Source organism: Loxodonta africana, unplaced genomic scaffold, assembly GCF_030014295.1.
Source record: "Loxodonta africana isolate mLoxAfr1 unplaced genomic scaffold, mLoxAfr1.hap2 scaffold_166, whole genome shotgun sequence".
Lineage (NCBI taxonomy): Eukaryota > Metazoa > Chordata > Mammalia > Proboscidea > Elephantidae > Loxodonta > Loxodonta africana.
The window spans coordinates 384,553-394,288 of NW_026974914.1; the positions used below are offsets into that span (position 1 = coordinate 384,553).

At 40.4% G+C, this 9,736-nt stretch overlaps 1 long non-coding RNA gene across 1 annotated transcript in view; it reads right to left on the minus strand.

Moving 5' to 3' along the window:
- Positions 1 to 9,736, minus strand: part of LOC135229215 (uncharacterized) — a 29,084-nt gene that overhangs the window by 1,620 nt on the left and 17,728 nt on the right. Inside the window, exon 2 of the long non-coding RNA XR_010319998.1 lies at positions 2,700 to 2,874. This is a non-coding gene — a long non-coding RNA (uncharacterized LOC135229215). The remainder of the gene's footprint in view (positions 1 to 2,699; positions 2,875 to 9,736) is intronic.

Consider the following 9,736-nt stretch of genomic DNA (forward strand, 5'->3'; position numbering starts at 1 on the left):
AGACAAGGCCTCCTAAATCTGGTGAAGACAGAACACAGATAACCAAAGGTGAGGATGGGAAGAAACAGATTGAGTTCCAAGTCCCATCCACAGTATCCCAGGGCCTGGAATCCCTGGAAGTGCCAGAGGTGTGTGCTCCCTGGGAGATGCGACCCCAAGTGTCAGAGGAAGCCCTACGGAGCAAGGAAGGGAGGGCAGGGCCTCTAGGATGGGCACTTCCATACAGGCTGCCCATGTGAATTTCTCAGAGTGACCGTGACAGATCCTGAGAGGGACAGTTTGAGGCAAAGGAAAGTAAGTTTTCTGAAGAGGGGTGAATTCCGCCTTCTCCTGACAATGAAACAGAAATCCCGTCCTGCTCAGAGGTACTGAGTAGGAGGGATTGTGAATTCCCATCCTGCACAGAGGTTGGCTGGGAAGTTCGACTGTCTAAAGACAATGTGGCCAAAGTCTTCTTTATCTTTCAAAGATATATCTTTAACTTCCTGCAAATTCAATCCTGGATAAAAGCCTAGAATATACAAGTGTGGGTTTTTCAGGAGAGCAACAAGGGGAGAAGGTGATAGTGACATATCAGAGAAGGAGAACAATAGTCTAAGGGTCCCTGTGTTACTTAATGAATCACAGACAGTGTCAAGCATTCTTCCTTACCTGTAGACATGCAAATGCAGTAGATGTTTTAGCAATAACTGAATTAATCCTCACAGAATTCTTTTTGGCCATTTCCAGGTACAGAGACCAGAAGAATTCATTAGTTACAAGAGCAAGCAATAATTCGCTGGTCTGAATTTTGTTCAATTTCTGTGTTTGCCCTTCACAAATGGATAAAAGTCTCTGAATCTGGCATTGAAGACAGTGTTTTCTCTATTGTTATGGATTGAATAGTGTCCCCCAAAATGTGTGTCAACCTGGCCAGGCCATGATTCCCAGTATTGTGTGGTTGTCCTGCATTTTGTGATCTGATGTGATTACTTATGTGTTGTAAATTCTAACCTCTGTGATGTTAATGAGGCGGGATTAGAGACAGTTAGGTTAATGAGGGAGGACACAATCTACAGGATAAGGGTGAGTCTTGAGTCAGTCTCTTTTGAGATACAAAGAGAAAAGTGAGCAGAAATGAGAGGGACCTCATACCACCAAGGAAGAAGTGCCTGGAGTGGAGCAGGTCCTTTTGACCCAGCGTCCACGCACTGAGAATTTCCTAGGCCAGGGGAAGATGGATGACAAGGACTTTCCCCCAGAGCCACAAAGAGAGAAAGCTTTCTCCTAGAGCTGGTGTCCTGACTTCAAACTTCTTGCTTCTTAAACTGTGAGAGAATAAGTTTCTGTTTGTTAAAGGCATCCACTTGTGGAATCTCTGCTATAGCCACACTAGATAACTAAAAAACACATATATAAAATAGTCAAAAAAAAAAATGTTTCAAATACACACACATACACGTATGATGTTATTAAACTTTAAAAGATGTTACATTCTTATAACACATTTAACAACAGAGATTTGTATACAGAAGTTATAATAAGAGCCATCCCCACATAATTATATTGTACCTGCTCCCCCAAAGTGTCCAGTGTCCAAAGATACATATGTACCCTTTTACACACTTCTTTTTGCTTGGACACATGTAAGTACATTCATTTGTTTGTTTTTATGGAAATTAGGTCACATTCTACCCATGTTTTCCTCTGAATCACTCTTCACTTGACAATTTTTCATGGTTCCTCTAAATCAGCAGACATGGAAGAAGCACTCTTTTTGGTTCTTCTTATTTTTAACTCCCACCACTCTTCTGTCAGTTTGTTGTACTGTGGTGGCTTGCATGTTGCTGTGATGTTAGAAGCTATGCCACCGGTATTTCAAATACCACCAGGTTCACCCATGGTAGACTGGTTTGAGTGGAGCTCTGGATTTAGACAGACTAGGAAAAAGGACCTAGTGATCTATTTCTAAAAAAAACTGGCCAGTGAAATCTTACGAATAGTACTGGAACACTGTCTGACTGAATGACAGAGGATAACCCCTTAGGTTGGAAGGCACTCAAAATACGAGTGGGGAAGAGCTACCTCCTCAAAGTAGATCCCAGTTTAATGACGTTTCCTGATGGGCACAACTCATAATGAGAAGAAACTGATGCAAATATCCTTTAATAATCAGAATGTGGAATGAAGGAAGTATGAATCTAGGGAAATTGGAAGTCATCAAAAATGAAATGGAATGCATAAAGGTCAGTAATCCAAGGCATTAGTGAGCTGAAATAGCTTGGTTTTGGACATTTTAAAGTAGACAATGATATGTTCTACTATGCCAGGATTGAGATACTGAAGAGAACGGCATCATATTCATCGATAAAAAGAACATTTCAAGATCTTTTCTGAAGTAGAACACTACGAACAATAGGATAATATCCACAGGCCTACTAGGAAGACCAGTTAATAAGACTATTATTCAAATTTACACACAAATCATGAATGTGAAAGATGAAGAAGTTGAAGGTTTTTACCAAGTTCCGCAGTTTGAAACTGATCAAACGTGATGCATTAATCAATCAAGATGTACTGATAATTACGTAATTAGGATGCGAAGTTGAAAACAAAGCAGACAAATCAGCAGTTGGAAAATAAGGTATTGATGATAGAAATGACAATGAAGCTTACATGATAGAATTTGGCAAGACCAATGACTTATTCATTGCACATACCTTTCGTCAGGAACATAAATGGTGACTATACTCATGAACTATTCCAGGCAGAATAGATAGGAATCAAATTTGTGGAAGGTGATGATGGAGAAGGTCAATATCATGAGTCAGAATCAGGCCAGGGGCTGACCGCAGAACAGATGATCAGTTGCTCATATTCACGTTCAAGTAGAAGCTGAAGAAAATTAAAACAAGTCCATGAGTCAAAGTATGCCCTTGAGTATATCAAACCTGAATTTAGAGACCATCTCAAGAATAGATTTGATGCACTGCACACTAATGATCGAAGACCAGATTAGTTGTGGGATGATAGCAAGGACATCATATATGAAAAAAACAAAAAGTCATTAGAAAGACAGGAAAGAAAGAAAAGACCAAAGAGGATGTCACAAGAGACTCTGAATCTTGCTCTTGAATGTACAGTAGCTAAAGAGAATGGAAGGAAAAATAAAGTAAAAGAGCTCAACAGAATACCTGAAAGCGAAGCTGGAGAAGACAAAGTATGATAATAATAATGTGAACAGATCTGGAGTTAGAAAACCAAAAGGGAAGAAAACACCTGGCATTTCTCAAGCTGAAAGAACTGAAGGAAATATTCAAGCCTCTAGGTGCAATACTGAAGGAAGGATTCTATGGGGAAAATATCGAACAACACAGGAAACATCAAAAGAAGACGGAAGGAATACACAGACTCAATACACCAAAAAGAATTGGTCGACATTCAACCATTTCAGGAGGTAGCATTGGATCAAGAGCTGATGGTACTGAAGGAAGAACTCCAAGCTGCACTGAAGGCATTGGCAAAAAACACGGCTCCAGGAACTGATGGAGTACCAAATGAGATGTTTCAACACAGGGACGCAGTGCTGGAGGCGCTCACTTGACTATTCCAATATATTTGGAAGACAGCTACCTGACCAAATGACTGAAAGAGATCTACATGTGTACCCATTTCAAAGAGAGGTGGTCCAACGCAATGCGGAAATTATCGAGCAATGTCATTAACATCCCACGCAAGAAAAATTTTGCTGAATATAATTTAAAAACAGTTGCAGCAGTACACAGATAGGCAACTACCAAAAATTCAAGCTGGATTCAGAGGAAGACATGGAATGTGGGATATCATTTCTGATGTCTGATGGATCTTGGCTGAAAGTAGAGAATATCAGTAAGATGTTTACCTATTTTTGTTTCCTACACAAGCACACTCAACTGTGTGGCTCATGACAAATTATGGATAGCTTAGCAAAGAATGGGAATTCCAGAACACTTAACTGTAGTCATGCGGAATATCTACGTAGACCAAGAGGCAGTCATTTGAGTAGGGCAAGGTGATACTCTGTGGTTTAAAATCAGAAAGTTATGTGTCATGGTGGTATCCTTTCACCATACTTACTCAATCTGTATGCTGAGCAAACATTCTGAGAAGCTGGTCTCGAAGAACAAGAACATGGCATTAGTTTTGGAGAAAGATTCACTAACAACCTATGATATGCAGCTGATATGACCTTGCTTGCTGAAAGTAAAGAGGACTTGAAGCAGTTGCTGATGAAGAGCAACCACTACAGCCTTCACTATGGATTACACCTCAACATAAAGAAAACAAAAATTCTCACAACTGGACCAGTAAGCAACACCATGATAAACAGAGAAAATACTGAAGTCATCAAGCATTTCATTTAACTTGAATCCATAATCAATGCCCACAGAAGCAGCAGTCAAGAATTCAAACAATGTATTGCATTGGGCAAATCTGTTGCAAAAGACCTCCTTAAAGTGTTGAGAAAGAAAGATGTCACTTTGAGGACTAAGGTGTGCCTGAGCAAAGCCATGATATTTTCTATCACCTCACATGCTTGAGCAAGTTAGACAATGAATACGGAAAACCGAAGAACTGATTCATTTAAAATATGGTGTTGGCAAAGAATACTGAATATACCATGGACTGCCAGAAGAATAAACAAAACCATCTTGGAAGAAGTACACCAAGAATGCACCTTAGAAGCAAGGATGGCGAGACTTCGTCTCACGTGCCTTGGACATATTTTCAGGAGGGACCTGTCCCAGGAGAGGCTCATCATGCTTGGAAAAGCTGAGGGTCAGAAAAAAAGAGGAAGGCGCTCAACAACATGAACTGACACAATGGCTGCAAGAATGGGCTCAAACATAGCAATGATTGTGAGGATGGTTCAGGATCAGGTGGTGTTTCATTCTGTTTTACACAGGATCGATGGCATCTAACAGCCACAACTAACATATGTATGCGTGTATGTGTGTGTGTATATATATATATACCCATTGCCATCGAGTCGTTTCCAACTCATAGTGACCCTACAGGACAAAGTAGAACTGCCCCACAGAGTTCCCAAGGAGCGCCTGGTGGATTCGAACTGCTAACCTTTTGGTTAGCAGCTATAGCTATTAACCATTATGCGACTAGGGTTTCCATATATATATATATATATATATATATATATATATATATATATATATATATATTCTCTTCACTAGTTTTGCATCTCTACAGATCCCAGGCTAAGACATTTGGTACCTACTGTGGTTCTAGAGGAACCAAATCTTAAGGATGAGTTTTCTGAATTGATTCTCAAGTCTGGCTAGTCTTAAAGGCACTGATGACTGTCTCCAGTAGTAAACAGGCTATTGCTAATCCATGGTGGGAGGTGACAATAGAAATACGCAAAATACTACTACCACTGGATCAAATATTTGTGAGAGACAAGGCTCTGCCTGATTACATATTTGATACTTTTCTATAATTTTGTCAGAATAAGAATAATAAGGAAGCTGCTTGGTTAGTCCTGCTTTTGCTAGCCACACTGGTGAATGAAAGAAATGGGCTCAAAGCTGAAGCACCACATACAAGATCTGAAAGCTGCCACTTGTGCCCAGAAAGAAAACCATATTTCTTATAGTAACAAGGCTAATGCTGCCAAAAATAAACTCAGATTCTTATCATAAGAGTGACTGAATTAAAGCGCTAGTTGAATATCCAGCCTCAAATGGTGTCTGAAGTTAGAGTGAGGGCACTGATTGGGAAGAAATGGGATCCTGAAACTCAGGATGAGGACATATGGGCAGACAGTCAGGAAGCGGGGGACAATGAACCTCCAATTTCTATTGAATCGCTCTTCCTAACAGAACCAGACCTCTTACTCCCATCTGAAGAGATTCTCTAACTCTGCCGCTAAGGCACCCTTCCCAGTAAAACAATTATCCCTTCCACCTCCATCTGATGAGATTACCCCAGCTGTGCCTGAAGTGTCTTGTTTGAGTTATCTCCTGGGGTGGTATCTGGGGCATTGCCTGGGGCATCACCTTAGGCAGATGTCTTATAAGACACGGCTGAACATCCCACTGCCACTGCCCATTTTTGCTTCTAGACCTATACCTAGACTTCAGTCCCAACAAGCCCCAAAAGGTGAACTATGAAGTGTGACCCAGGAGAAGGTATGCTAAACTCCAAAAGAACTACTTGATTTTTCTAATATATATATACAGAAACCTGGTGAATATGTGTGGGAATGGCTATTATGGGTGTGGGATAACGGTGCAAGCAACATAAAGGTGGATTAGTCTAAGTTTATTGATATAGACCCAGGAAGCATAGATTCTTCATTCAGTGTTTCAGCTTCAGAGGTTAGAAAAGGATCTCATAGTTTATTTGGTTGGTTTACTGAAGCATGGATTAAGTGGTGGCCTACAATAAATCAAGTGGAAATGGCAGATCTGCCATTGTATACTGTAGGAGAAGGTAACCAAAGGCTGAGGGAAACTGGCAGGTTAGAATGGATTTATTAGGCTGGACCCACAGACCCACACACGGAGTGCCCAGAGGGCTCTCTTTTTACCATAGCAGTGAGGTACAAATTTGTGCAGCAAGCCCCAGCATTATTGAAGACTTCTGTGGTTGCTATTTTATGTAAGTAAGAGTCCACAGTGAGAACTGCCCTAACTGAATTAAGACACCTAACTACAATGCAGTTGACTGGACCCCATGGTGGTAACAGCCAAGTGGTGGCACTCAATGAACAAAGACAAGGTGGGTGTGGTTACCATAACAGACAGTAGAGTCAAAGCAGTAATCAGAATAGTCTGCTCACATGGATTTATGGCAATGGCTACTTAGTCATAGTGTCCCTGGGAGTGAAAGAGCTGGGAAATGTACATCTCCTGGTACCTAGTGTCTTAGCTATCTAGTGCTCCTGTAACAGAAATACCACAAACGGATGACTTTAACAAAGAAAATTATTCCCTCACAGTCCAGGAGGCTTTATAAGTCCAAATTCAGGGTGCCAATTCCAGGGGAAGACTTTTTCTCTCTGTCACTCCTAGGGGAAGGTCTTTGTCACCAGTCTTCCCCTGGACAAGAAGGTTCTCAGCACAGGGATCCTAGGTCCAAAGGATGCACTGCTCCTGACACTTCTTTCTTGGTGGTACTGAGGTCCCCCGTCTCTCTGCTCTTTTCTCTTTTATATCTCAAAAGAGACTGACTTAAAACACAACTTAATCTTGTAGATTGAGCCCGGCCTCCTTAACATAACTGCTTCAAATTTTCGCTCATTAACATCATAGAGGTAGGATTTACAATACATTGGAAAATCACATCAGCTGACAAAATGGTGGATAATCGCACAATACTGGGAAGCATGGCCTAGTCAAGCTGATATATACATTTTGGGAAGACAGAGTTTAATCCATAACACCTAGTATGCAGCTATCGACCTGTTAATGCCTTTTTCTCCATACCCATTTGGAAGTATCACCAGAAACAGTGTGCCTTCTCTCTGACCTAAGTATATAAGGACGAAATAATATAGAGGAATCTCTGTTACATTTTCTCCATCTTACCGTTATTTGGCCTCATAGGCAGACCCAGTCACTTAATTGCACGGCAGAATGAAGAGATTAAAGCCCAACATTCTTGCCAGTGGACCAGGAAGGTAGCTGCTCAGACATCAGAGAGCCTCAGAGAGACAGAGACCAGGTGGCTCAAGAGAGGGATACCATAAAGTTGTTTTTCATACCCCCCTCCACTCCCATAGTTGCATATGCTTTCCTCTGACCCCAAGAAGTAGATCAATCCTTTGAGAACTGCATTATGGGTTAGAACACCAACAAGGTCCCAGACTGAGTGACACTCCCATAGATTACATCCAAATATCATTGCAAAGTCTTCAAAATCTGAACTGACATCTGAGCCACAGCATCCAGAAGTTGGGAAAGAACATGCAGCCTGAACATAACTGGGTCAAGTGATTGCTAAAACAAACAACATCGACATTTTCTGTAAGATTGAAGTAAGACATAGTCTTAGAATCATAGACAAAAACTTTAAAAAGCTACTTTAACCATGCTCAAAGAAGTAACAGTCACACCTTAGAAAAATAGAAAAATACATAGAAACCATTCACAAATGAAAATTTTAGACAGGAAAAATAGAGATAAAAAATTCACTTGACCAGCGGAATGCTGTTGACAGACAAAAGGATCAATGAGATGAAAATAGTTCAATTGAAAATATCCAATCTGAAAACAGAGGACAAATATTGAAAAAAAAATGAACAGAGCCTCAAAAAAATCCAAAAATACCTAACATTTATTTATTGGAATTCCTTAAGGTGTAGAGAAAATATATAGTGTAGAAAAAAATATCTGAAGAAATACTGGCTCAACACTTTCCCAATTTGTTGAAAGACATAAACTTACAGATTCAAGAAGCTATGCAAACTCCAACAAGTTAAACTCACATAATTTTACACCCAAATGCCTCACTGTCAATTGTGGAATAACAAGGACCAAGAAAATATCTTCAAAGAAGCTAGAGAGAAAACAACTCATTTCACACAGGAGAAACCATTGGAATGACTCTGTATTCATCATCAGAAGCCATGGAGGCCAAAAGGCTGTGAAAACAACATTTTTTCAACACTGAAAGAAAAGAAACATTAACCCAGTGTTCTATAGGCTGTTATTTCCTTCATGAGTAAAGGAAAAATATTGACATTCTCAGGTGAAGGACGCTTAAGAGAATTCATCGCCACCAGACTTGTTCTAAATGAAACACTAAGGAAGTTCTTCAGGTGGTAGACTTGGAATTTCAGGAATTATGGAAAGCAACAAAGTCGAAAGTACCTTCTGAAGTTTGCCGTTCAGCCAAAGATTAGACAGGTCTACAAAACAAACAATAACACACGTGAAGAAAGTGTTTCTTAGTTCAATCGTGTGTATGAGACCAAAGGTGCAAAACCTGCCCAAAAGCACAGAAAAGAGGGCAGGATGGAACAGGAATCATGGCGGATGGGAACGGGGAACTGGAGCATAGAAGAGAATATTGACACATCATGAATATTGCCACCAATGTCACAAACCAATTGTGTATAAATCGCTGAACAAGAAAGTAATTTGCTTTGTAAAGTTTCAAATAAAGCACAATAAAAATTTTTTAAAAAGTGGTAGGTATCTGGGTAAACATATTACGCCAACCCTGCTGTCACTGCACAACATGGCGCAGGACTCCCCTCTTTGGATAGACTTGCTAGCCTATTGGAAACACTTTGGAATATACTCTTGGTGGCAAATTAGTATTAGAGAATGGGATTATTTTGAAAATATGAGATGTCTGTACTCATGTCTGGTGAATAAACTGGATAATAAAATTTTCAGAGCGAAATGAGATGTTCTAACAGAAAAATAGGCCTGAATTCCCACGTGGGCCATGAGCCTAATCTGAAGGCCTTTCCCAGAGAGGCATTTCAGGCACTTCTAGAGCAGCAGGAGCACTGGGGAATGCATGTATCAACCTCCCCCAGGGCCTTCTCTGAGGAGTAAGTACCTGCTTTAGTACTAAGCTTAAAAAAAAAAAAGCTTAGGGGTTCATAAATAGTCATTCTGCATAAGGTCTTCAGGTTCAAGTCTGTAATCCAGCTGGGATTCTGTGTGTGCTGCATCTCTGCATCAAAAGAACATGCTTCTAGAAGCAGAATGCCAGGAGAGAGGCGGTTGGGCAGTTGGGGGTG